A 26,253-nucleotide genomic window follows, 5' to 3' on the forward strand; every position below is an offset into this window, starting at 1 on the left:
TAAAAATTAATTTAAATTTGACTTGGAGCTCTCATCTTCCAGACTACTGAAAATACAATCTTAGCTGTTCTGGAGGCCCTTTTCCTTATCAGTGTTGTACCAGAATGGAGAAGGCTTATGGTTAAGGTACTTGGAATACAAATAAAAGGCCTCTAATTGCGAATAGTGGGACTTGGGCATAGAGTTCGGACCTTCTTGCTGTAACACAAACACACACACCTTGCCGTGTCCTTAGGATATTGTCACTAGGGGGTGGTAAGATCCTTCCCTTTCATTTTGTCTTCCAGCCCCACCCAACTTGTACTAGCCATGGTGGACAACTGTTGAAACACACCCATATGCCTTTGTTTAAGATAATAAATATATTTTATTTCCTCATGCACTGTTGACTGCAGATATTCTGGCTGGACAGCTCCCCTCTAGGCACTGACTCGGGGCCCTGGGATATTTCCATCTTACAAATTCACCATCTTTCAGGGACTCAAAGTCCTTTGCTTCCCACCATGTGGAAGGAAGAAAAGAATATGGGGGATGAAACTCTTGGCCAGACAGGGACACACACTTCCTCTCACTTTCCATTGATGAGAACTACTCCACGGCCTCACCTAGGTGCACGGGGAACTGGGAAATGTGTCCGTGGCTAAGCAGCCACTTTCCAGCATCAATTCTACACCACGGAAAAGGAATATGAATCTTCAGTGGCTGGTCAGCTATCTCTACCACACTCCATTCTCTTTTTGCCAGTGTCAGTTAATTTTTACTCGTATCCCTTTGTTGTCTTTAAGGGCACTTAGCTAATATCTTCAGTGAACTCAGGTTTCGGGGGAAAACATCAGGAAGGAAAATATCTTGTTAGAAACTTCACTTCAAACTTTGAAAAGCAAGATTTTTCCAAGAGAGTTTGGCTTGACTACTTTCATAGAACAAGGGAGAGAGAAATACAAAGAGAAGAAACACAAGTTAATTTAGTAATTAATTATCTTGTCATGCAAATATTTATTGGACAGCTACTATGAAAAAAAAACTAGATTATTTCAGAAATAATAAGTAGACTAAAGGAAATTCAACAAGGTGATGGAATTGAGAGTAACCAGGCTGGGGTAGGAGGTGACTTTAGATTGGGTAGCCAGGGAAGGCCTCTCTGGGGACTCGAAGATAACTGTTAGGCTGAGATCCAAGACAAAAGCAGCTCTAGTGGGAAGAACATCCTAGACAGAGAAAACAGCAAGTGCAAAGGCCCTGTGGCAGAATACAACTTGGCTTATGTGAGGGAATAGGAGAGAGGCCAGAGTGGCTTGAAGAGAGAAATGGGATATGATGTGCACTGAGGCTGGAGATGAAGGTAAAGACCATGTCAGCCAGGGATTGTAGGCCATGGAAAGAGTGGAATTTTTTCTGGCTGTACTGGACAGCCACAGGTGGATTTAAGCTGGAGCATGAGATCTCCCTGGTCACTCTTGGCCTGGCACCTGTCACTTGGTGTCCAGCCTCTTGATGAGCCTGATGTACTTCTCCAGAGCACACCTGGCATGTAAATGCACGAAGTGGCATTTCTCTGACCTTTAAACATTTTGGGCTTGGATCATGGTAGATCACGAAATTTGTTCTCAGGTGGGATTGTGGGTAAAACACCGGAAAATAAAGCCAATCGTGTAGAACAAGACAGGTAAAAGTGGAGGACTGGAAATGTAAATGCAGTTCTCCAGAACAGAGCAGGTGTGGTGCATGTGATGGGAAGGATTCTGGCATTGTGAAGCCAGATGGAAAATAATATTATTAGACGAGGAAAGATAGAAGGGCAGGAGCCGCAGGCCTGTAACATGAAAGGGGAAGTCTGTTTGCTAGATGTGGTTCAGTGTAGCCCTATAGTCTGTATTTCTGTTCCCTCTTTCATTGCGCCCCTGGTTCCTGCTGCAGGATTGTGAGGTGTGGTAACGCAATATGTGGAATGTGGTCCTGAGCTACAGATTCCTCTAATCAGGAGGAGTGGGTACAAATGATACAGCTTAGGCTGCTGAAAAGATGTATGTTTAACTTTTAAAATCTGGTTTATATTATTTCACAATTCAAAATACCAGGTATCAGGAGGAGGTTGTGATGATTCAGAAAGATAACTCCTCATGGTACTTAATGAGAGTCTCTTCCTGGAAAGTCCTTGTTAAAAGGAAATTATATCATGGTCATATAAGGACAGTTGTGTGTGTGTGTGTGTGTGTGTGTTTGGGACAAGAATGATTCTGTATCACTTAAAAGAACACAGGATGAGAAAAAAGCCATAGCAGAGTTAAATATTTGGATACGTTTTTTTCCAATGATCTGTGATCTGAGCTTGGTGTCCCGATAGACTGCCGATTTAGAATCTGTTTTTGTTTTAAAATGGCTTCACGTGAAAAAAGACACAAACAAAAAAGCAGACTCTTTAATATAGGGAAGAAATTTGTTCCCAGAGGGGAGGAGGATGGGGGGACGGGTGAAATAGGTGATGGGGATTAAGAGTACATGTATCATGATGAGCACTGAGTCATGGAGAGAATTTTACACCTGAAACTAATATAACATTTTCTGTCAATTATACTAGAATTTTTTTTTAAAGTTAATAAATAAATAAATGGTAGTCCATAAAAATAAAAACCTGTGGAGTCCGACGCTACCTCTAGTAGTTAGTGTCAGAATTGAATTTAACTGTAGGATACCCAGCAGGTGTCAGAGAATCGAAGAGTCTGAAAATTGGAGAACTGGTTGTTGATTCCCTACCACATTTTGGAATGGCAATAAAAAGGAACGCAGTATGGGTGCAGGCCACAGGATAAAGGAACCTTGAAAACATGCTGAGTGAAAGAAGCCGGTCACGAAAGACCGCGTGTTGCATGATTCCGTTTATAAGAATGATCCAGTGTAGGCAAACCAGAAAGACAGCAAGCAGACTGGTGGTTGTCTAAGGCTTGGGAAGGGGGTGGTGATTGGACGGGCTGCTGAAGGGTAGCTTTCTTTTTGGCGTGGTGAGCATGTTCTCAAAATAGGTTGTGGTAATAGCTGCAACACTGTGAATATATTAAAAAGAAAAACCCACTGACTTGTATATGTTGGGTGAAATGTATGTGAATTACATCTTAATAAAACTAAAAAAAAAGAGAGAATGTGACACAAATGCAATCAAGGTGTTCACCTTTTTGGCGTTAGCTTTTTTTATTCAACATAATTCTCTAGAGATTGATCCAGATGCTTGTGTATATTGGTGCTTCAGTCCATTTTTACTGAGGAGTATTCAGTTGTATGGGTGTGCCACACTTTCCGTTGTTTTAATATCAATACTGAGAATGAGCTTCTTCTAAGGTACTTGCCAATCAATTGCTATTCTTTCTCCTCAGCATTCTTTTCGTACCCTTGGCCCCATTTCCTACTTTCCTTTTTTAAATTAGTCTTTTGTCATGTATACTATGAATTCTTTTTCCCAACTTCACTTTGCTTATGAGGATTTTTGAAATAAAGTTTTTGACTTAAAAATAAAATAAAAAAATAAAATAAAATAAAATAAAATAGCTTCAAATGCTTCCCTGTCACCTTAGGTGCTCCAGAGGCGAGTGTGCTCGAAATAAGCACACACGGAAATAAGAGTTTGCACGTATGTGAGGGAGAATTCAGGGAGTGGACCCATTTCTCCCCGTGGGTTAAGATTGCACAAACATTTTGGAGGACTCTCTATGGAAGGGAAGATTTGTTGGGTCAAGCAGACATCATTTTATCATTTTAATTTCTAGAATCTGAAAGATTTCTCTTAGTCTCCTGGAATCCTCCCCCCCCCTTTTTTTAAGATTTTTTTTTATTTATTTGAGAGAGAGAGAGAGAACATGAGCAGGGGCAGAGGGAGAGGAAGAGGGAGAAGCAGACTCCTCGCTGAGCACCTGCACCAAAGGCAGACACTTAGCCGATTGAACCACCCAGGCGCCCCTGGAATCCTCCTTTAAAATGCAAATAATTCAGACCTAGGCCGTTGTCACTTAATACCTACATTGTCAGCTAATGTTTCTGCTGGAATTAGTAGAAATGAGCTTGGGAGTAGGTGTCCTGTGATGGTTGGAGAGGGGTATTGCTTGGAGGAGGTCAGAGGGGGTCGGAACAAAGTGTTACAGGAGCTCTAGAAGGACTACATCAAGGACAAGCCTCAGGCCAATGCCTCCTTCATAATTTGGGGCTGTGCACAGGAGGACTCTCTGAAATGTGCAATGGTTGAAGACTTTTCTTTAATATTTCGATTTAACATCATTTTGCGCATTTTGCACAGGTGACTTGGGATACAAAACTCGTCACTTTCTCAGAGTATAAGAAAAGTAGAAGATTCCTTTTCAGACATGCCTCACAGTGAGAGGTTAACCCTCACTGCTGACTTTTCCCTCTTCTCCCAAACTGCAAGTCTTGAAAGGAAATGTTTTTCACAAGTCGTATTCTTTTTTTTTTTTTTTTTTTAAGATTTTATTTATTTATTTGACAGAGAGAGAGAGCCAGTGAGAGAGGGAACACAAGCAGGGGGAGTGGAGAGGAAGAAGCAGGCTCCCAGCAGAGCAGGGAGCCCAATGCCGGCCTTGATCCCAGGACTCTGGGATCACGCCCTGAGCCAAAGGCAGACTCTTAACGACTGAGCCACCCAGGTGCCCCACAAGTTGTATTCTTTAAAAACTAGGGTCACAATTGTAATTAAATAGCTATTGATGTAGTTAATGATTGCCCCTCAGGCTGTGTCCTCCAGGTCCAGAGCCATGCCACTCACAGAGTAGGGGCTCAGTAAAGATTCTAGAACTACTGAACAAAGCTCTAATTAATGGCAAGGTGGTATGAGAGATAGAAACCTCTCATTTTAGGCAAAAAGCCTAAACTGATCTTCATAGCAAATGCATAAGGTCCTAGGAAACCACCACCCAATTCATAAAATACATTTTAGGAGGAGTGAGGAGGGAGTCGGCCTTCATGAGGCAAGAATTATTTCCAGTTCTGTGTCCTCGTGATAATTCCAGATTACGGGACCTGTGATGTCTCTTTTTGGACTTCTCCGTGCTGCCTGCATTTTGATCATTTCAGGATTTATAGGCCTGACCATTCAGGGAAAGGGAATGTGAAAAAAAATGACTCTCTGTACTTCTTGTTAGCAACTGTGTGTTGGGTACAGAAAAGTGAAACTAATAGCTGAAAGAATGCTGATGGGTTTTCTAGAGACTTATTTATCTTCCTATGAATAATTGAGAGCCATGCATAGTTATAAAATTATTAAAAATTGTCAAGAAAAACCCCATGACACTATCTACTTGGAAATGCCATTGGGTGGAAATGTCCTGGATTGTTTCTTTGTTTTTTTGAGGGAGGGTGGTGGTGATGTTTTTAATATTAGCTCTCCAGTAGATAACTTTTGTAGCCCGGGGGGAGTTGGGGTCAAGAGTTAGAATGCAGGTGATAGGGGCAGAAGCTGAGTTCCAAAAGACTCAATGCCCCTCCCCTGCCCTTGGTGTTTCCCATTTAGTCACTCGAGAGCCCTCAGCGTTGTATTTATGCATTTGAACTTGGAGGAATAACCTCCCACAGGTTTGAAGTTAACTTCCTTGGGGCTCTGCCTGTAGCTGGGCAGGGCCTTGAGTGGTCCCTGGAGCTGTTCACAGCCCCACCCCGCCCACTATCCCTCTGTCCCTGCCCCCTCTTTTCCCAGGAGGTAACAGGTAGCCTGCAGATGGGCTTCATCAGGAGGTGGTGCCTGTGTTTGGGGCAGTGGAAATACATGGCGGATATGAAACAATGCCGCACTGATTCATATCAGAACAAAGTAATGTGACTCTGCAGATTAGCAGATTGAAATCTGCTGCGACCTCTCAGCATTTCTATTTTGGGACTGGAGAGCATCTTTCCAACTGTTTCTTTCTTTTTTTTCCACTCCCCCTTCAGGCCCCAAAGCCCATTCCGCTTGTGAGCTTTTTCATTTTTCCAGGGCTGTGGAGTCCACTGCCTGTGGTTTCTTGATTGTTTGCTAGGCTGGGAAGAATTGTTGTATCTGATATTTTATCATAGGCTGGATTCAGTTGAAGAAATCTCAAGCTGAAGGAGGCCCAGGTTCTCTGTAAATGCTGGTTGAATGGGTGGGTGCATGAGCAGATGACGACACGCGTACAGAAAAACACCAAAGAATAAAGGATGAATTTCTATGAAGGGAATCATTCAGTCCTGGACACTTTGCAAGGGCACTTCCCAGTGCCACTGATTAACGTTGCATGCTGGCTCAAACATTTGTGACGGAAAGGGTGTGTTCCTGTTTGGCAGGTAATTTTGTGCATATCATACCATCAGTACAGCAAAAAACTTGGCTTAGTTGTCAGAGACAGTGGCTAGCTGGCTAAGGAGATATATACATATATATATGTATTTTTCCCTTCTCTGTACCTCTGCTGGCTTGAGCAGTTGTGCAGGTGTTTGGCTGTTTACTAGGATGGGACAACTGAGAGAGATAAACTCAGAAGTTGTTGAATTACATTTCACAAGAAATGAAGTACAGATGCTTTCTGGTATTTCATGCAAGAGATAAAATATTTAGAAATTGTTTTTAATTTTGATATTTTGTTTCTAGGGAACACTTAAATTAAAAAAACTCTTTTCCTTTTATTTTGCTCTTAAGGGCCAACTTTGCTAACTTTGCTAAATTGAACTATTTTAGAATTAATCTCTTAAATGTGCCTATTTACTTGTACTGAGTGCTGTTGATTTAGCTTTTCCTTTAATTGGTTAGTTGCAGTATTTTTTTTTAAAGGTTTTATTTATTTGAGAGAGTGTGCTCACACTCAAGCAGGGGGAGGGGCAGAGGGGGAGGGAGAAGCAGGCTCCCTGCGAGCAGGGAGCCTGATGAGGGCCTCAATCCCAGGACCCTGAAATCATGACCTGAGCTGAAGGCAGATGCTTAACCAACTGAGCCACACAGGCACCCCTGCAGTATTTTTTTTTTAAAGATTTATTCATTTATTTGAGAGGCTGCACAGGGGGAGGGGCAGAAGGAGAGGGAGAGAGAGAATCCCAAGCAGGCTCCACACTCAGCACGGAGCCTGATGTGGGGTTCGATCTCACAACCCCAAGATCATGACCTAAACAGAAACAAGAGTCCGACACTTAAGTGACTGAGCCACCCAGGTGCCCCTTGGTTAGTTGCAGTATTAATGACAGTAAGTGATGTTGAAGTTTCTGTTTTAATTCCCATCAAGCCACAATTTATGAAAAGCCTTTCCTTCTCAAAATCATCATCATCATCATCATCTTATAGAAGTACAGTATCTGTATCTTCTTCCATTTGTCTATTTTTAGGTATAAAATTAAAAATAATAAATATTCTCATGTCATCCAAAAATAAGTTGTTCCAAGAGTAACTTCAGCTTTGGCTTAATGTGTGTTACATTTCATTAAGTGTCTCTCAGTGGACTTGGTTAATAGCTGTAATTTATGAATATAAAACTGGGTAGGCATCTGAGGTATTCGGGATACAATATGTTTATAATGCACGTGTAATGTTTTTCCTTCAGTTTTTCTCGAGTCCCTTTGTAGCAGGTGTTGGAAGGAATAGGAGTGAAACATGTCCATCTTGAGCCATTTAATTGGCACCTGCTATAGCAGGTGGTATGGAGAATAAAGGCAGGGTCTCCACTCTTCAGGCGTTGAAGTGAACTTGAACTGGCATATTTTTGTCATAACAGTGCAGTATAGTAGCCAAGAGCAGGGACTCTGTGGCCAGATAGCCTGTTTTTGAATCCTTACTCTCCTACTTTCTACCTGGGTGAACTTGGGCAAGTAACCTAACATCTCTAGACTGTTTCCTAATTTGTAAAATTAGGATGATGATAGTGACTACCTTCTAGGGCTGTTATAAGATTGGATGTTAATACACATAGATTCTTCAAACAGAGCCTGGCACAGGGTAGATGCTGTATCAATATTTGCGATGATGATGATGATGATGATGATGATGATGATGATGATGATGATGGTAGTGGTGATCCAGAAGTGCCTATGTATATTCTGGGATTGAATGAGTAATTGATTTCAGTCATCCTGCAAAATGAACAAGTTCATCGAGCAGGTACTACATGCAGACTCTGTGATTGACCCTCATGTTTTGAAAGTCAGTGAGATTTATTCCCTATCCCAAAGGGGCTGTCTGTCTGTGGAATGGTGTTTGTTTTTGACCTGTATCAGTTGTAGAAGTGGAGAGGGCTCCACAAGGGAGGAAGGGAGGGAACAATGTTCAAACAAAGAATGAAAGAATATAAAGTGATTCAGCAGGTATTAGTTGCATTTGGAAGACTTGAACCTAGTTGTGCCAGGGAGGTGTGGCAAACTATCCATTGGTTCTTCTTCAGCTTTCTTTGCCCCAGTGCACCCATTTGAGGGGTCTGGGAATGGGTTAGAGGAGCATAAATCTGTTTGACGCAAGTATCCAGTGACCCTTGCCCTGAGCCCTGACAATGTGGGCAAGTGACCTTTGTCAGTGCTCTCTTCTGTTGGTGGGAGTTCCTAGAGCTCTGGGCTGGAAGACGGAAGAGGAAGAGTTAATCCCAGGGCTGCAGCAGCTGAATATACAGCATAAACAGCATTTGGGGATGAGATCACTTCTGTTTTGGGAACCTAAAGGCAAACACAGTTGCATTTGTTCGTGTAATCATTGCCTTGTTTGAAATTGTTTATGTTTAGAAATTCATGTCAGAATATTTATCAGTTGGGGTACAGAAACCAACTCTGGTTACTTAAGCCAAAAAGGAATCCACCAGAAGGCTATCCTGCAGCTCCTGAAATTGAAGGAAAAGCGTGAATGGTGTATAACTTGGCCTCAGAAAGGAGGTTGGGCAGTTTTGGGGTTCTGAATATTGGGCAACTAAGGGATAGACTTTTCAGGACTCACAACAGGATGAACCAGCTATAGTCATTTCCATCCGGACATTCTTTCCCTGGAGATTCAAATTCCTGGAAGAACAAGTTGGCTGGGTCATTTTGTCTATCCCATAACCAGAAGGCCCACCCAGACTGCAAGCAGGGGTAGAGGGTAGTTCTGGTGAATGCTGAGAAGGCAGACATTGACAGCTGTATGCCCGCGATGACGAAATGACGGTGTATTGTGCAGGCTTCCTTCTTTCTAATCTTTTTGGCTATTTAGTCTTAGATAGTCTATCAAGAATACTTTTGAGGGGCGCCTGGGTGGCACAGTGGTTAAGCGTCTCTCTTCGGCTCAGGGCGTGATCCCGGCGTTATGGGATCGAGCCCCACATCAGGCTCCTCCGCTATGAGCCTGCTTCTTCCTCTCCCACTCCCCCTGCTTGTGTTCCCTCTCTCACTGGCTGTCTCTATCTCTGTCGAATAAATAAATAAAATCTTAAAAAAAAAAAAGAATACTTTTGAGCTTTTAGAGCATGGCTTGGGGTTGTGGTGGACATTTTGGTGACTCTAAATAACAATGGAGAGGCGACAGATGGAGCTGTGGATCCCAGAACACGAGGGTGTGCTCAGAGTGGCTTTATAATGCACTGTGGATAGAAAGTGGTAGATTGGAGAGGGTGGGCTTTCTCGGTGTTTCTCTACCTGAGGTCTGTGTTTCTCTGGGGGTTTCCCATGAGTGTTTAAAAATTTTGAGGTTTCATTTAAATAATAGTCTTAAACATATGGCCGTTTATCTACTTATTCTGAATCATGTGATGATACTTAACACCACAAGTATTAATCCTTCTCTTATTTTTGGTGCATTGGGTTTTCTGAAGCATTGGCTCTGAATAGAAATTAATTAATTGTCATGGTCTAATGAGAAAAAATAAAAGCAGGCTTTATATAAAAATACTGTGTTTGCATCAAGTGCAGACCAAATGATATCACTGGGTGCTGTTTTTAGAAGAGAGAAAAGTGTTTGGGAAATGGGGTCTTCATATGGCATGTAGCAGGGTAGGCACGATGAATGCAAAGGAGACTGGACCGTAGAAGTCAGCACTGTAGTCAAATTGAAAGCAGCCATTTAGTTTCAACGAAACAACATAATCCTTTATATGCACTAATGGTATTTTGAATTTTATTGGCTTTGCAGTTTTGTCTGGGTTTAGTTCGTACATTTGCTTTAATAGAGTGCAAGGTATATATGTCATTTTATATTTCTATATATTTAAGTGAATTATAATAAAAATAACTGGCCAACTGTAGAGGTCCTTGAGGAATTTTGTTTTCTTTAAAATGAAAGGAAAACACCTAATTCAAGTTTTGGAAATGCTGGTCTATGGGAGACACTTGCTCCCTCTCCACTCTACCTCCATGGAAGGACCATACTTCCTCATCTCACGGATGCTGGGTGTGGCCATGTGACTTGCTTTGGCTGGTGGGATATTAGCAGACACAAAAGCAGAAGCTTGAAAGGATCTTGTGGTTTGGCTTGGCCTCTTGGACTCCTTTCTCTCTCTCTGGGAGAAGATCATGGCTCAGGCGCTGGTGGACCCAAAGAGGATGACAGACATGGAGAGCTGACCAGAACCCAGCTGAAGCCAACCTAGATTAGCTAAACTCTAACCAACTGACAGACATGTGAGCAAGAAAGAAATGCTTATTATTGTACGATCTGTGGTTGTTTGCCACACAGCATGATTGTGGCAATAGCTGATTGATATGGTCTAGCATATTGATTAGTTAGCCACACTGCAGTGTGTAAGCTTGGATTTTATTGAGCACTTACTACGTGCCAGCCATCGTTGTAGGTGCTAGGGCTACAGCATCAAAAAGACACACCGAGTCTCAACCCTTAGCAAGTAATACATTCTAGTAGATGATCAGTAATTTCTGTTTGATACTTATGTATCTGATGAATGCTTTGTTTTTTCCCTTTTCCACATAGGCAAACTAACTTTCTCTGACATGTTTGGAAAGTGACAATTATCTGATAGATGTGATCTTGTCTACATATGGATTTTATATTGAACAAAACAGGAAATAACTTGACGACTGATGTTGCCACCATTATCATCAAAACTGTCTCCATTAAGGCATTTAAGGCTCTTGACTCATGTCTAGAAATGTCTAGAAAAGAATATAAAAATAGATGAAAAAAATAAGAACATCATCACTTTGTCTACCAATTTCGCTCTCGCTTGATTTTGCTTTATACAAAGTTTTGACTGGGCTCCTTAACTAAAAATAATCTCCCTGTGTACGTGAAATTTCACCAGGGTAGATGGCTGTGTGTGCACTTACATTTATGCACGTCTGAAAATTCTGCCGACTGTGGAGGTCGCTGGCGGCTGGTCTGGAATGAAAACATCATCCTGGGAAGGGAATTTGAATGTAACGTTGAATACATTTAAAAATATTATTCAAATGACTGGAAAGTTCAGTTCTATGAATTCAGGACTATTGGGAATCAACAGCAAAAATTCACATTTCTTATTCACTCATGGAGAGTGGAGCTGAAATGCAGCTGTAAATATTCAATCCTCAGAGGCCTGAAAGTCGCAAGGCCCATTTCAGGTTTAACTCCCAGGAAGTAAGGCTTGCTTGCCCAGGTCAGTGCTGGATAGGTGAGAACAAAAAGCAGCCAGTTCGAAAAATAATTTATTGCAGTTCAGAATGCAGTGAAATTTGGACTCTTCTGCTTTGATGCCCAGGTCCCTTATGTCTAAGGCCTCAAATGTCAGTGATCTAGGGCTGGTGGGTACCCTACTGACCCAGTGATGAAGTACGTGGATGTCCATCAGAGCCCTAGAAGATCTTTGTCCACCCACCCTGGGGAGCCATTGGTGAGAAGTCTCAGAGAGACTCTGGCTTGCCCCTCTGTCCATTCTGCAGGTAACTGTGCTCTGGCTAGGCTCGACCACCCGTAATCTTTGGGATGATGTTCCTTGTTCTTTCTCAGAACCTCTGCTTTATCTCACTGTTTTCGTTTGTCTGTTTGTTTGCTTGGGGCGGGGAGAAAGCGGGGAGGAAGGAATTGCAAGTGTGTGGGGTGCCTTTTTGGGGGAGGAGTTTGACCATCTCGAGTCTGAAAGAGCACAGTCAATCTAAGCAGTGAGAAATGAGAATAGGTTACTATTGCCTTGTTTCCAGATGTAAATAATACTGCTAGGCCATGCAGAATTGGGAGGGAATTTTTAGCTATATTTTAGAAACAGTTCACCCACTTAGAAATGTTTTATTTCTATGTAAATGGTTCACCCATTTAGAAACGTTTGGTTTCTATATAAAGAAGTTAATATTTTCTTTCTGATTGAGTTAAGCCCAAAGCATTCAGGACACAGTTGCCCAATTATAATGTGATCTCATCACATCTGCTCTCTTGGCTGTTAGATTCCCTGGGTTGTCTGATAACCCACTGCTTCCCAGGGCCTGGATGCCATGGCTGGTCTGTTTTAATGATCAGCCTCTGGGCTCCAGTCAAGGGAGAGGTGTTGCAATGTCAGCGGGAGAGGATTAGTGCTGGGGAAACTGAAGCTGAAATGAGAGTTCCCTCTGTAAGAGAGATCTCGTGTGCTGGGGGAGGGGAGGAAGGAAATCATTTTACCTGGCGCTTTGGCCAAGGGATACTGGCCAGTGCCTGGACGAAGTGAGGTCTCCTTTGACTGTCCAGAGAAGTCAGAGTGGTCAGAGCCAGAGGTCTGGGGTAAGCCTTGCCCTAGATCAGTGGTTCTTAAAGTGTGTTTTCTGGCTGGCATCTTCCAAATCACTGGGAATGTGTTAAACATGCAACTTCACAGCCCCCTTCCAGACCTGCTGAATCGGATGCTCTTAGGGTAGGACCCCAGACAACACATTGTAACAAGTCTTCCAGGAGACCCTGAATTGGCCAGCCGCACCCCAAAGGTGAAGTCAAGGGCACTAGGAACCCCAAATCTGTCACCCACGACTTGAGTTGGAGAGTGCAAAGCTCATCACAGAAAAGAGAATTTCCCCCTCCTACTCAGTAGTTAAATTTAGCAGGATGGTAATTTGTAAGAATTCATTAAATGCTCATTCATTTTCCCCCCTAAGTGTTACACTAGTGTAGCAGTGATTCATGGCAGATTATAAACTTAGAAAAATGGATGTTTAGATCATATTTTGGTATTTTACTAATAGTTTTACATTGTTATAGCCTGATTTCTTTTCATATTTGCGCTGACTTCTTTTAGAAGCCTGTGACCTCAGTTTTTTTAAACATTCACTCGTTCATTCGGATACCATGGAGTATCTGTTACATGCAAGATAGACCCAGCGTTTAGATGAAAACATATAGTCTCTGTCACCAAGGAAAGTAGTATGGGCAGATGATGGAGTTCTGTTTATAATAGTAATCACAGTATGCCCAACTGGGGTGAATATAAAGAGATTTGGGAACAAAGGGGATGGAGTGACCCACAGAACCTGATAGAAGAGTGGCCCTTAGGATGTCTTCATAGAGAAGGTGATATTTGAACAGAGACCTAAAGGAACAAAATGTTGACCAGGTAGTCAAGGCAGGGAAGAGTGTTTTAGGTGGCAAGAATACATATAGGACTGTATTTGCTATAATAAATTCCCACAAACTTGGTAGCTTAAACAATATGAACTTATTTATTATTCTGTGGATCCGAAGTCTAACATGGGTCTTAATGGGCTAAAATCAAGGTTGGCAGGGTGCATTTCTCTATGGAGGCTCTAGGGACAATGCATTTCTGTGCCTTTTCCAACTAAAAGAGGCTGCATTCCTTGGCTCGTGATCTTCCCCTGTCTTCAGTGCCAGCAACGGTAGATAGTGTCCTTCTCACGCTGACATCTGTCTGATTGTCTGGACCCATGTGATCAGACTGCACCTACCTGACAAATCTAGGGTAATCTATCTACCTTAAGGTTGTTAACCTTATTACATCTGCAAAGTTCCTTTGCTACATGAGACAACATAGTTACATATTCTGAAGATTAGAGCATCTTCAGGGATCATTACTCTGCCACTGGGAAAGCATGGATGCCTGATAGTGTGCAGAATGTCTTAGAATGAATAAGAAAGCTCTGTATGGCTGTGCTATTGCCAGGAGTGAGAGAGGAGGTGCCGTGGAGGTGTGGTAATGTGTAGATGGCAAAATGGAACAGAGTTGTTCTTTGCAGAGGCCCAAGTTCTAAGAATCTAAGTTCTGGCTGACTTAATTCAGTTGACTATTTTAGAAAGATAATCCCTTTCTTTGTAGAGGAAACATGGATGTTGGCCACAGGGACAGGTAGGTAGAGAAATTCCATTTTTTCTTTTTCTAGTTTTTCTTACTTTTTTTATCTGTCTCACTCACTGATCCAGAAATTTAATGGGTAAGCCACTGTGAATCTCAGGAGTTTTGGTAAAATTATAAGGATTTGTTCCTCAGTAAAAACTAGCATTGCAGTGCTGTAGGTAAAAGAACAAAAAAGAAAGAAGAAGAAAGAAAGAAAGAAAGAAAGAAAGAAAGAAAGAAAGAAAGAAAGAAAGAAAAGAAAAGAAAGAAAAAAACCCTATATTCACAGTACCTGAAGGTTACAGTGTCCCTTAGCAGTGAAATAACAGTAAATCTTGCTCATCTCCCTTTCCAACCACATTGTTTGACCTTTGTCCTCATTCTTTTAGCTGCTTTCAAAGTTAAAGATGGCATATCATAAAGTGAGACCTTGCCGGCTGTTTTGAAGTCCCTAACAGTGAGGTCCCTAAGCTGGGAAATCATCTTTCTTAGTATGATCTAGAATGCATTTTTGAATGGTCATCAGCCAATATTTACTGAATATTTATCGTGAGCAATAATGGACTTTAAATTGGCCATAAACTATATATCTTCTGATCCAATCTCCGTCAAATGCTTTGTTATATTAAAAGTTCAGACTGTAAGAACTTGGTGATACCAAATGCTTCATGCTGCAAAACTACCCTGAATGTAAGTAGGTTATCACTGTTAAAAACTATTTTTCCCTTAGTACTTCACCACTGGGACGGAATAAGAGAGAAGAAAGTCAAGAGAGTGCACGTTAGATGGGTCTGAGAGCTAGATGTGGAGGGAGTAGAGTCAAAAGAAGTAATTTTAACTTAAGCTGAGAAAAATAGTAGATCAGGGTAAGATTTGACTTGAATTTAAATCCTACCTCATCAAGACAGAAATGTAAAATGAAAGAGTTATTTTAAGTAGTGGCTAGAGTTTGAAAATTTTAGCAATACATGTTTCTAACAGGGAAACCATAAACATAATCAAACTTACTTATACAAGATAACTTCTATTCTATATCTAGCTGTGTATTCTTGCAAACCTTCTTCAGTATACTTACAGATGTTGAGGTCATAGCGAAGGGATTCTATAAATAATGTCCTTCTCTTTTGCTTGAGTTCAGAACCAATAAAGAAACACAGGAGCCAGACAGATAAAAAATATTATATATAAATTATATATATAATCTCATATTTTATAGCATATATTAGATATTACATTATATAATTATATATATATATATATATATATATATATATATATAATGGTTTCATGTTTTGTTTCATCTTTAAAAAATGGTCTCTTGACTGGTCTTGACTGAGTATGTATTTATGTATATGTGTGTGTGTGTGTGTGTGTATCTATAAAACCTATAAAACCACTCAGCCTCGTGTCTAAAGCCACATTCTTTAATCTAGGTTTAATCAGGCATTAAATGTGAGGCTAAGTGGGTTTGTGGATTCCTTCCCCTGAATCAGCCATAGGCAGTGCTCGAAGGAGGATGTGTGTACCTCAAAGGCAGAGACAAGAGGACTGGAGAAGGTATACTCTGTGGGCTTGCAGGTTTACGGAGAGGAGAGAGCACATGGGGCCATTGCTGCCCCGCTACCAACCAGATAATTCACTGCTTCTTTTGGCGCGAATAACCCATATTGCTGCTGTCTCAGGGCAGCCCCTGTCTTGCCTCATACCATTCATACAGCTGGACTTAGCACTTTGCATTCCCTTCAAAGAATCCACTTAGATTTTACTGAAGATTTCTTGATGAAGTTTGGGGATGGGGTGGGGAATTATCAGATAACCTATAGGCCCCCCCCCCCCCCCCCCCCCCCCCCCCCCGCCTTAAAAAAATCCCCAGTAGACATTTCACCTAAGTCTCTGATTTTAGGTTATCAGTGACTGGATCTCTTCCCATTCTTTCTACCATTCATCCTCCCCTTCTAGATCTTTCTCTCCCTGTCTTCCCTTTTTCACATGCAAAGTGACTTTGCTTTATCTAACCTCCGGTAGTCTTGTAAGCTGTAACATTAAACCCTTCATTCACCCTACTCAGCAGACAACGGACCCTTTAGGGGTCAAGACTCATTGAAGGTTATTTAAAGGTATAAGGATTAATAAATACTTTTTCCATATATATATATATATATGTATGTATGACTGTGGGATATTCAGCTTCAAAGGAAAAAATAAGAACAAAGCTTCTAAAACTTAGTCTTCTCTTTTCATTTTGCTGTGATTTGGATAAAATTAACAAAGTAGTCACAAAATTCTGTAAACTGTAGAGTTGCTTGGCACCATCCGGTTTCATGTTTTGTTTCATCTTTAAAAAAATAGTTTCTGGAGTGAGTGGCAGACGCTCATAGGATTTTAGACTAGCTCATATATCACCCAGGCTGTGTCTCATGTCTCAAACAATCATTTCTCTCTCTGTCTTTTCTTATTTTAGGTGTAATCAGGAAGGAGGACTTCCATGTAATAAGTTTTGGAAGAAGAAATTGATATACCACGGCTGACACATTGTATGAGGCAAGTTTTGTAAGGCTTTCCCACCTGTCAATGTTGTGAACCTTTTTCTTTCCTTTGGAGGCTGGGGAGATTCCTGTGACCTCTAAGGCCCTGAAGGGGTCAGGGCTCTTCTGTGCTGTTCTTTCTCTTGTTCTACAGATAGCAGATTACCATTCATTCATTTCAATATGTATTTCACTTGATTTGTTGCTTACGGATCACTGACTCCATGCAAGACACTATGCAAGGTGCTGGGGGTCCCATGTGATCAAGTTCTTGTCAATTCATAGCTGGCTGTTGCAAGTGCCTCCTAATGATCTGTCCACCTTCACTCCAGCCGTCTTCCAGACTATCCCCGCAGTGCAGCCAGTGATTCTTTTAAATCACAAGTATGATCTTGCTACCCCTGCAGTCCCACCCTGTGGCACTGCTCCCCTTGCTTTTAGGGGCAAGTTAAGCTCCTGAAATGGTCTGCAGCGTGACAATGCATGGTTGACTCCATCTACTTCTGCCAGCCTCCTCGCCCTCCAGGCACCTCACCCTAGGCTTCTGTGCTCCTGCCCGCTGGCCTCCTTTAGGTTTGCCTTCCTCCCTCCCTTCCTCTGGAGAACTTGGAGTGTGTGTTTGCTCTGCTGGAGGGCTCCACCTTCTCCCTTTTCCCCAGATAACCACTGTGGTTAACCCACTTCTGCCTCATTCGTAGAGGCCACCTCAAAGTCTTCTTTGCCCTTCCTGACTAGGTCAAATGCTTCTCAGAGTCCCTGGGTAGCACTTTGCAGTTGGAATTTTATATTTATTTGATGGATGCTTGTCTCCTCCACTAGACTGTAGGTTGTCCAAGGGTGGAGTCTTGTCTGTTTGGGTTGGTCATTATATTTCCATTGCCCAGCAATAAACGTTTGTCAAATAGATGCATGAACAGAGACAGGTTCTCGCCTTCTGGCAATTTACAGTTTAGTGGGAGGAAGATGGACTCTTAAGCAGAAATCAAAATACGGTGTGGTAAGGACTGTGTGTAATGGAGGAAATACAGAGTGCTATGGGAATAATCTGGGGACATTGTGGCAGGGCTCCGATCCCAGACTCAGGGATGGTAAGGAGGAAGTGGGAGCAGTACACATTGCTGTGGTTCAAAAACACTGGCTCTGGACTCAGGCACAACTATGTTCAAATCCTGATTTTTACCCCTTCTTAGTTGGGTAGCCCATGAGAAGGTCACTTAACTTCTTTGTATCTCAGTGTCATTTTCTGTAAAATGGATTCAATGATAAAACATACTGAAGTCTGAAGCCTTCTTCTACCTGGGATGCTGTATTAGGTATTTATTATCATGTAACAAATTTCCCCCAAAGAATCTTAATACAGTAAACATTTGCTATCTCACGGTTTCTTGAAGTCAGGAATCCAGGAGTGGCTTAGCTGGGTTCTGGTTCAGGGTCCTTCATGAGGTTGCAGTTACGCTCTTGGCTGGGCCTAAAGTCTTGACTGCAGGACTGTAGGATCTTCTTCCAAGTTCACTTACACAGCTATTGGCAGCAGGCTTCCTTCCTTTCCTTGACTGAGGAGCCTCTCCATAGGGCTGCTCATGAAATGGCTTCCTCCAGAATGAGTGATCCAAGAGGACAGAGCCCCAGATGAAAGCTGTAGTCCTTTATAATCTAATCTCAGAAGGGATATCCCATCACTTCTGTCATATCTTAGTGGTCACAGAGACAAATGGTGACCAACCCTGTATAATGTGGGAGAGAATGACACAAAGGTGTGAATACTAGGAGATGGGGGCTGTCTTGGATGCCGGTTACCTAGGTGGTCAGATCTCAAGGGCACCTGGGCTTGGTCTTTGATTTCACATCCTGAGGTTACTCTGAAGTGTGAGTGGTCAGACATAAGCTCACTGGTGGCTATTTTCAAGGCAGGGTACACTTATACACTAGATAGTGTTCATTTGGAGTCTGTACCCAGCTGCACCAGATCAGCAGAGCATAGTGAACATTGTCACAAAGATATAAAGACCTCTTTTAGGAAACTAGGGTGAGGTGGAGAAACTGGAGGGACCAGGTGGGATCCTCATTTCTGTCTGGTGGTATCAAGGGCAGGAGGGTACCTTCATGGGTCTTTGGTGGTCACACGGCATGCTTCTGAGACCCCAGCTCTGCAAACCACCTTCATGCATTAAGTACTATGTTCTTTCCTTTACCACAGGTGACTATATCTTCTGCCTGTGGGTGATAGTAACTCTGTGAGTTTCATTTCTGCCAACCCCATGATAGCTTCTTGCCACCTCAGAAGCTTGTTGTGAGAAGTCAGTGAGGCAATTTGTAGAAGGGACTTGGCACACTACAGAGCATGTGCAAAGGCCCAGAGGCAAGGGGGAGCAGGGAGGGATAGAGGAGTTAAAGGGTTCCTGCTGTGTCTGTACCATGGGATGCCCACAAATGAGGCCAAAGGAGTAAGCAGGGCAGATTACCAGAGATCTGCAGGTCATGTCATGATTTTTCACTTGATTCCAAGGGTTGTGGGGAGTCTTTGAAGGATAGTTGTCAGGGCTCTTAGTGAATGACTACAGCCACACTCTATTTTCTTCTCAATAAATTCAGAGTTTGTGTCTCAAAAATAAGTACTTGCACTGATGGCTCCATAGCCCTTGGTATTGTGTCCAAGCATGAATAGTCAGTGATGTAAACCTTATCTTTACCTAATGTTTAAGAAATATGGGGCGCCTGGGTGGCTCAGTCGTTAAGCATCTGCCTTCGGCTCAGGGCGTGATCCCAGGGTCCTGGGATCGAGCCCCACATCAGGCTTGCTGCTCTACTGGGAGCCTGCTTCTTCCTCTCCCACTCCCCCTGCTTGTGTTCCCTTTCTCGCTGGCTCTCTCTCTCTCTCTGTCAAATAAATAAATAAAACCTTAAAAAAAAAAAAAAAAAGAAAGAATGTTGCTCCATGAGAGTCACATTGATCTTGTTGACCAAGGTATGCACCGCCCTTTACCAAGTGCCTGGTACACAGTAGGTGTGTAATATTAGGCTTTTTTCTTTAAAGAGTCTTTAAGTCTCACCAGCCAGGTGGGACAAGAGAACAGGTCTTTGGTACGATAGAGATGGAGGGTAAGGGAATCGTAGCTTCTTTGTGGTTTCTCTCAGCCCAGGAGTCTGCAGTCAAGATGGAGGACTCTAGCCCATGAAATGATATGACTTCCTCACAATGACCAACCAGCCCTGCATAGAGACTCTGGGATTGTTTATTCGATTGTTCACTCACTCATCCACACTTACTGCACTTACTGATGGTGAAGTGTAGGTGTGCAAGCTCTGTGATGAGTTTTGTCTCTTTGGTTTGGTACGAAATCCTCCTGGGGTGTGTGTGTGTATTATTCCCATTTCACAGATCTCAAAGCTGGCACTTAGAGAAGGTGACTTCCTCAAGGTCATGTAGCTACTAAGGGAGCAGCCTTAGAGTTCTGATTCAGGATTATTTCACCCAAAGCTTGTGCTCTTCAAACAAACAAACAAACAAACAAACAAACAAACACAAACACAAGCATAAGCCTTACTGTTCTTACTAGAGAAGTTGAACAAATTCTTTGTAGAAATTTTAGAAAATAAACAATACTATTAAATCTTCCCCCATATTTAATGATATTACTTTTCCTTTTGGATAATTTCTATGAGGTGGAATTGCTTAGTTAAAAGGTGTGCAAAATTTTAAGGGTTTAAAAATATATCCGGGAGACTGACCTCCTCGAAGCATAGCAAATTATCTTCCAAAAATGTATATTCTTCACATTACCCTGGTCACAAAAGATAATTAAGGCTATACTGAAACTCACCTCTGAGTGTTTGCTGTGTGCCTACCATATGCTCCCTGTGCTGATTTTTAATGGCTGTATTTTGATTTACAACAATAGGAGGTAGAAAAAAAATGAGGCTCTAATAATTGTTTGGTGTTCACCAAGATCTACTAGGAAATAAAAAGAAAGCAATAAGAAAGCTGGAGGAGAAATTAGATTTTAGTTTACTTTTGTTCGGTCAGACATTCATTGTGACATTTCACACAATGGTGTGTTGTGTGCTTAAGAGAAAGATAGTGTAGTTCACACACCAGCTGACTGACTGATGATTGACCACTTCCCACTCTTCATTAATTTGGCGATAAAAGAATCAACCATCTGTGTCTGAGCAGAAAGGGGTGATTCTATCAGAAGGGCTCACGTGGTCCCACCATGAAGAGGGTAGAAGTGCCAGGGAGAAGGCAGGTGTTTTTTAGCAAGTCACTTAAAATGAAAACAATGAAATGTGTATTTTTATTATCCTTAATGATAGCTAATGTTTATCAGGTGCTTATTACATGCACACACTCTAAGGGCTTTCTTCTCTTTCTGTCCTTAATGTAGGCGCTTGGGGCACCTGGGTGGCTCAGTCGGTTAAGTGTCTGCCCTCAGCTCAGGTCATGATCCAAGGGTCCTGGGATCAAGCCCCACATTGGGCTCCCTGCTCAGCGGGGAGCCTGCTTTTCCATCTCTAACTCCACCCTGCTTGTGTTCCCTCTTTCACGGTCTCTCTCTGTCAAATAAATAAATAAAATCTTTAAAAAAAAATTAATGTAGCCTCTTCAGTCTGGGGTGTGGGTGGCTGGTAATCTGGGGGTGCAGTAGAGTCCAAATATGTTAGGTACAGTTCCATTGGCTTTTGTAGCTTATTGTGAATGGATGTGACTTAGGTCTGGCTTTCTTGAATGATTTGAGATGGTTTTGAAACTTTCACAGGAAGTGCAATCATTCTTAAGAAACTTGGAAATTATTTTTGTCAACTCAGCAGTGATTCCAGTGGGTCTGACTATGCAGTGCCATGTGGTTTTTCTTCTGGGTTTGGGTCACAGGATGAATGCACCTTTATCTTTACTAGACATAAGTCGATTGCACCCCACAGTGGTTGTACAGGTTACACTCATACTGGCAGTGTGGGAGAGCTCCTTTTGTCCGCATCTCAACAGTCGGTGAATAGTTTTTTGCCCATTCAGGGTTCTTTAGAGAAACAGAACCAGTAGGATGTCTGTGTGTATATATGTATATGCATATATATGTGTGTATATATATAAATAAATAAAAATAAATATATAAATAAATAAAAATTAAAATTAAAAAATATATGTATACAGAGAGAGAGAGAGAGATATTTATTTTCAGTAATTGGCTTATCTGATTGTAGAGGCTGGCAAGTTTGAAATTTGCATGGCAGGCTGGCATGCTGGAGACCCAGAGAAGAGTTGATGTGCAGCTAGAGTCCAAGGGCAGTCTGGAGGCAGCATTTTCTCTTTCTTGGAGGACCTCAATCTTTTTCTCTTAAGGCCTTCAACTGATTGGATGAGACCCATCCACATTATAGAGGGTAATCTATTGAGAGTCTGTTGATTGAAATGTTAATCTCATTCATTTTATTTATTTATTTATTTATTTATTTATTTATTTATTTATTTTACAGATTTTATTTATTTATTTGACAGAGAGAGAGCCAGCCAGCGAGAGAGGGAACACAAGCAGGGGGACTGGGAGAGGAAGAATCAGGCTACCAGCGAAGAAGCCTGATGTGGGGCTCGATCCCAGAACGCCAGGATCACGCCCTGAGCCAAAGGCAGACACTTAGTGACTGAGCCACCCAGGCGACCCAAAATGTTAATCTCATTTAAAAAATACTTTCATGGTAACATCTAGACTGGTGTTTCACCAAATATCTGGGTACCATGTTCTAGCCAAGTTGATGCATAAAATTAGCCATCACTGGACACTATCCAGTTTTTAAACATTCCTGTCCCTCAGATAATAGCTCACACATAGTAAACATGTTCAGTGAAAGTGTTTTGGAATGTATGTGAATCAATGGCTGAACGAAAGATGTGATTCCAGTAATGTCTTAGTTCTTTACTTGTGAGGGATGCCATGAGGGTCAGTGAGAAAAATCACAATTACCATGTTCTAATATCTTAGAAAGGAAGATGTTCCTGATGGACTTGGAAAGGATACAACTTGTATGTGAATAAGGAGTTAAACTTTTGTGAGTGGCTAGGTGGTTATATATATTTTACCTTAACTGGTGAATCTGCAGCTTTAAGAATGAGGGTCCTTAAAAAAATAGGCATCCACATGTCAGTAAAAGTAATCTATAAATACCTAGAGGAATGAGAAACCATTCACATCTTAAGAGATTACTGATTTGAGGTCAAAGGGAAATGATGCCTAACCTATCTGACGTATGTCAGTGTTGCCAGGTGGTTGACAGTGCTGACTTTGGGCCTAGACTGTCTGGGTTTGGATCGTGGCTCCACTGTTCACTAATTTTGTGCCCCATCATTCTCCCCACTCTAAAATGGGGATAACAATGATCAGCCCCTAGAGTTGCTGTAAGGATTGAATGAATTAATCCAGTGCTTAATCTAGTGCCTCGTGTACAGTAAGTGACCAAGCAGTGTTACTCATTAGCACCTGTCTTCATATTTAACTTTTAATATGCTACTTTTAATAGCCAGTTAAGAATAGAGATAATATTTTAAAATATCCCAACTTTAAGTATTTAAAATATTTAATATTAGTATTTTTTAAAGATTTGTTTATTTGTTTTAGAAAGAGAGGAGATTGAAGGCAAGTGGGGGGAGGGGCAGAAGGCGAGAAACCTCGAGCAGACTCCCTACTGAGAGTGGAGCCTGATGCAGGGCTTGATCCCAGGACCCTGAGATCATGACCTGAGCTGAGATCAAGAGTCAGCTGCTTAACTGACTGAGCCACCCCGGTGCTCCCATATTTAATATCAGTACTTAAATATTTAACATTTTAAACTTTCCCAATTTTTGAGAAGATGTATTAAATTAGATTTTAAACAAATCAAGATTTTTTTCATTAGGTTTGAATTTCGTAGCACATGTAAAATGAGATTATAACATATATGGTAACTTTTTAAACGCAGGTGCTAAATATATCTAGGGCATAGGGTTCTTTATATTTGTAAATTGGAAGCTTGTCTTCTTATAGGATTCCACAGGTCATTGCAATAGAAGCATCTGGTTCCGGTTTGTATTGTGACTGTCTAATGTTTTGAGATTTCTTCTGAGGCAAACTGTGACCTGTGGGCTAAATTTGACTCAGTGCTTATTTTTGTATGGCCCTCAAGGTAAGAATGGTTTTTACATTTTTAAATGACTGAAAAAAACAAAAACAAAAACAAAAGAAAGGTATTATTTCACAACATAGGAAAATTACATGAAATTCACATTTCAGTGTCCATAAATAAAGTTTTATGGGAACACAGCCACGCTGATTCCTTTGTGTCCTTGTTTATGGCTGCTTTCATGTTATAGCTGCAGAGCTGAGTAGTTGTGACAGAGACTATATGGCCTGCAAAGCCTAAACCATTTACAGGAGATGGTTGCCGACATCTGTTCCGTTCTAAATGTGGTAAAACAAAGAAGTGAGATTCAGCTTTGTCCATTTTGGAAAGTGTAAGCAGGTGAGGTTGGAGACAGAAGCGTTTAAGTAAAAAAGAGTTCCTGGATTATGTGTGGCTTTAACTCCCTCAAGTCCTCCTCACCTTGTGAGATAATGCATGTGAAAACCCTCAGAAGTGCTGTGTGAGGGAAAGCTAAATGCCTTCACAGTTGATATCAAAAGGTTGTCATAGCAGGTGGGCTTGCTCCTTAAGGCAGTCAAGAAGGAGCCTATGAATAAAGGTCTGTAATCTGTAATTTTTTAGGCCAAATGTATTAGATAAAAAGGACATAACCCAGTGGGAGTGTTTTCCCTTTTCTTTTCTGATATTCTTAGGCTGTAATCTTCTCAACTGCTTCATCAGGATTTATCTGCTGTAATTACTGAGATCTGTGGTACATGTTATCAACCTGTCAGAAAAACCAAGAAATCCTTTCCTTAAAAATTAAAAAAAAAATTATCTTAAGCTGCCAACCATAAAATGCTTAAAAAAATAGTTCTTTGTATAACTACATAAAGCACTTCTGAGAGATTCTTCCTGTTTACCTTGCTACTGATAAAAATCCAAAGAACATTAAATTCAGTTTCATTCTAGATAGGAAAATTCTGATGGGTAGAATTCCTTCCAGCAAGTTTAGAAATGTTCATTCTTCTGCCCATTTGAAGACCTAGTTTGCTTAAATTTTTGTTGAAGTTCCTTTTTCAAAATAGCTCCTCATTATTGTTCAGAATGAACACCCTAGAGAAATGATATCTTCCAGGGGTCTCATGTTTAAAAAATATTGAGATAATGGAACATTGTGCTAACCTGATAAACTGTGGTTTGGAGTCTGAGTGGCACACCGTCGTTTTCAGCTTCTGCATTTGGATGGCTTGGTTATTGGGCCAAGACTGTTCAAGGCCTCATTGAGATGGTTCCATTAGTTCTTCCCATTGTCTTATCCCTATTGACCTTTGGAGTACAGTGCTGTTGAGTAAAATTGTTAACCCTGATGTCAACGTAGCACTCAGCAGCATTTGGAAAAGCTACTGCAGTTGAGTTACAATACCTAATTGACAAAAGGAAGAAGAGAATTGTGGAATAGAGAGGACGTTTTTCTGTGTTTGAAACAATGAAAAAAGTGAGCATAAGTTCTTAAAACTCAACAATAAGAAAACAAACAATTAAAAATGGGTAAAAGATCTAACAGTCACTTCACCAAAGAAGATACACAGATGGCAAATAAGCATATGAAGGTATGTGCAACACCATATGTCACAGGAATTGCAAATTAACACAACAATGAGATACCATTATACACCGAAAATTCAAAACACTGACAACACTAAATGCTGGCAAAGATATGGAGCAACAGGAATTCTCATTCATTGCTTGTGGGAATGCAAAATGGTACAACCATTTTGGAAGGTAGCTTGGCAAGTTCTTACAAAACTAAACATACTCTTGCCATATAATCCAGCAATCACATTCCTTGGTATATACCCAAATGATGTGAAAACATATGTTCACACAAAAACCTGCAAGTGAATGTTTATAGCAGCTTTATGTATAATTGTCCGAACTTGGAAGCAACCAAGCTGACCTTCAATAGCTCAATAAATAAGCTGTGGTATACCCTTTCAATGGAATATTATTCAGTGAAAAAAAGAAATGAACTATGAAGCCAGAAAAACATCAGAGGAGCCTTCAATGCATATTGCTAATGAACAAAGCCAATCTGTAAAGGCTACATGTTATATGATCCCAACTATATGATGTTCTGGAAGAGGCCAGAGTATAGAGACAGTAAAAAAGATCAGTGGTTGCCAAGGGTTAGGGGAGAGGAAGGTAGAGCACAGGAATTTTCAGGGCAGTGAAAGTATTCTGTATGATACTATAATGGTGGCTACATTATATATTTGTCAGAACCCATAGAATGTATAATATAAAGACTAAATCTAGTGTTAATCATATATTTTAGTTAAAAGTAATTCATCAATATTGATGCATCAATTGTAACAAATGTATGCCACTGATGTAAGATGTTAATAGTAGCAGAAACTGTGGGGTGGGGGAGGGAGTATATATGG

General features: G+C 41.2%; 1 protein-coding gene across 12 annotated transcripts in view; it reads left to right on the forward strand.

The window, feature by feature from the left end:
* Positions 1 to 26,253, forward strand: part of NCALD (neurocalcin delta) — a 431,866-nt gene that overhangs the window by 108,021 nt on the left and 297,592 nt on the right. For all 12 annotated transcript variants that reach the window (XM_087864687.1, XM_087864689.1, XM_087864688.1 and 9 more), the window contains one exon: positions 16,654 to 16,733. The gene's annotated coding sequence lies outside the window, so the exon portion shown is untranslated. The remainder of the gene's footprint in view (positions 1 to 16,653; positions 16,734 to 26,253) is intronic.

Source organism: Ursus americanus, chromosome 9 (assembly GCF_024610735.1).
Source record: "Ursus americanus isolate L20-20 chromosome 9, mUrsAme1.1.p, whole genome shotgun sequence".
NCBI lineage: Eukaryota > Metazoa > Chordata > Mammalia > Carnivora > Ursidae > Ursus > Ursus americanus.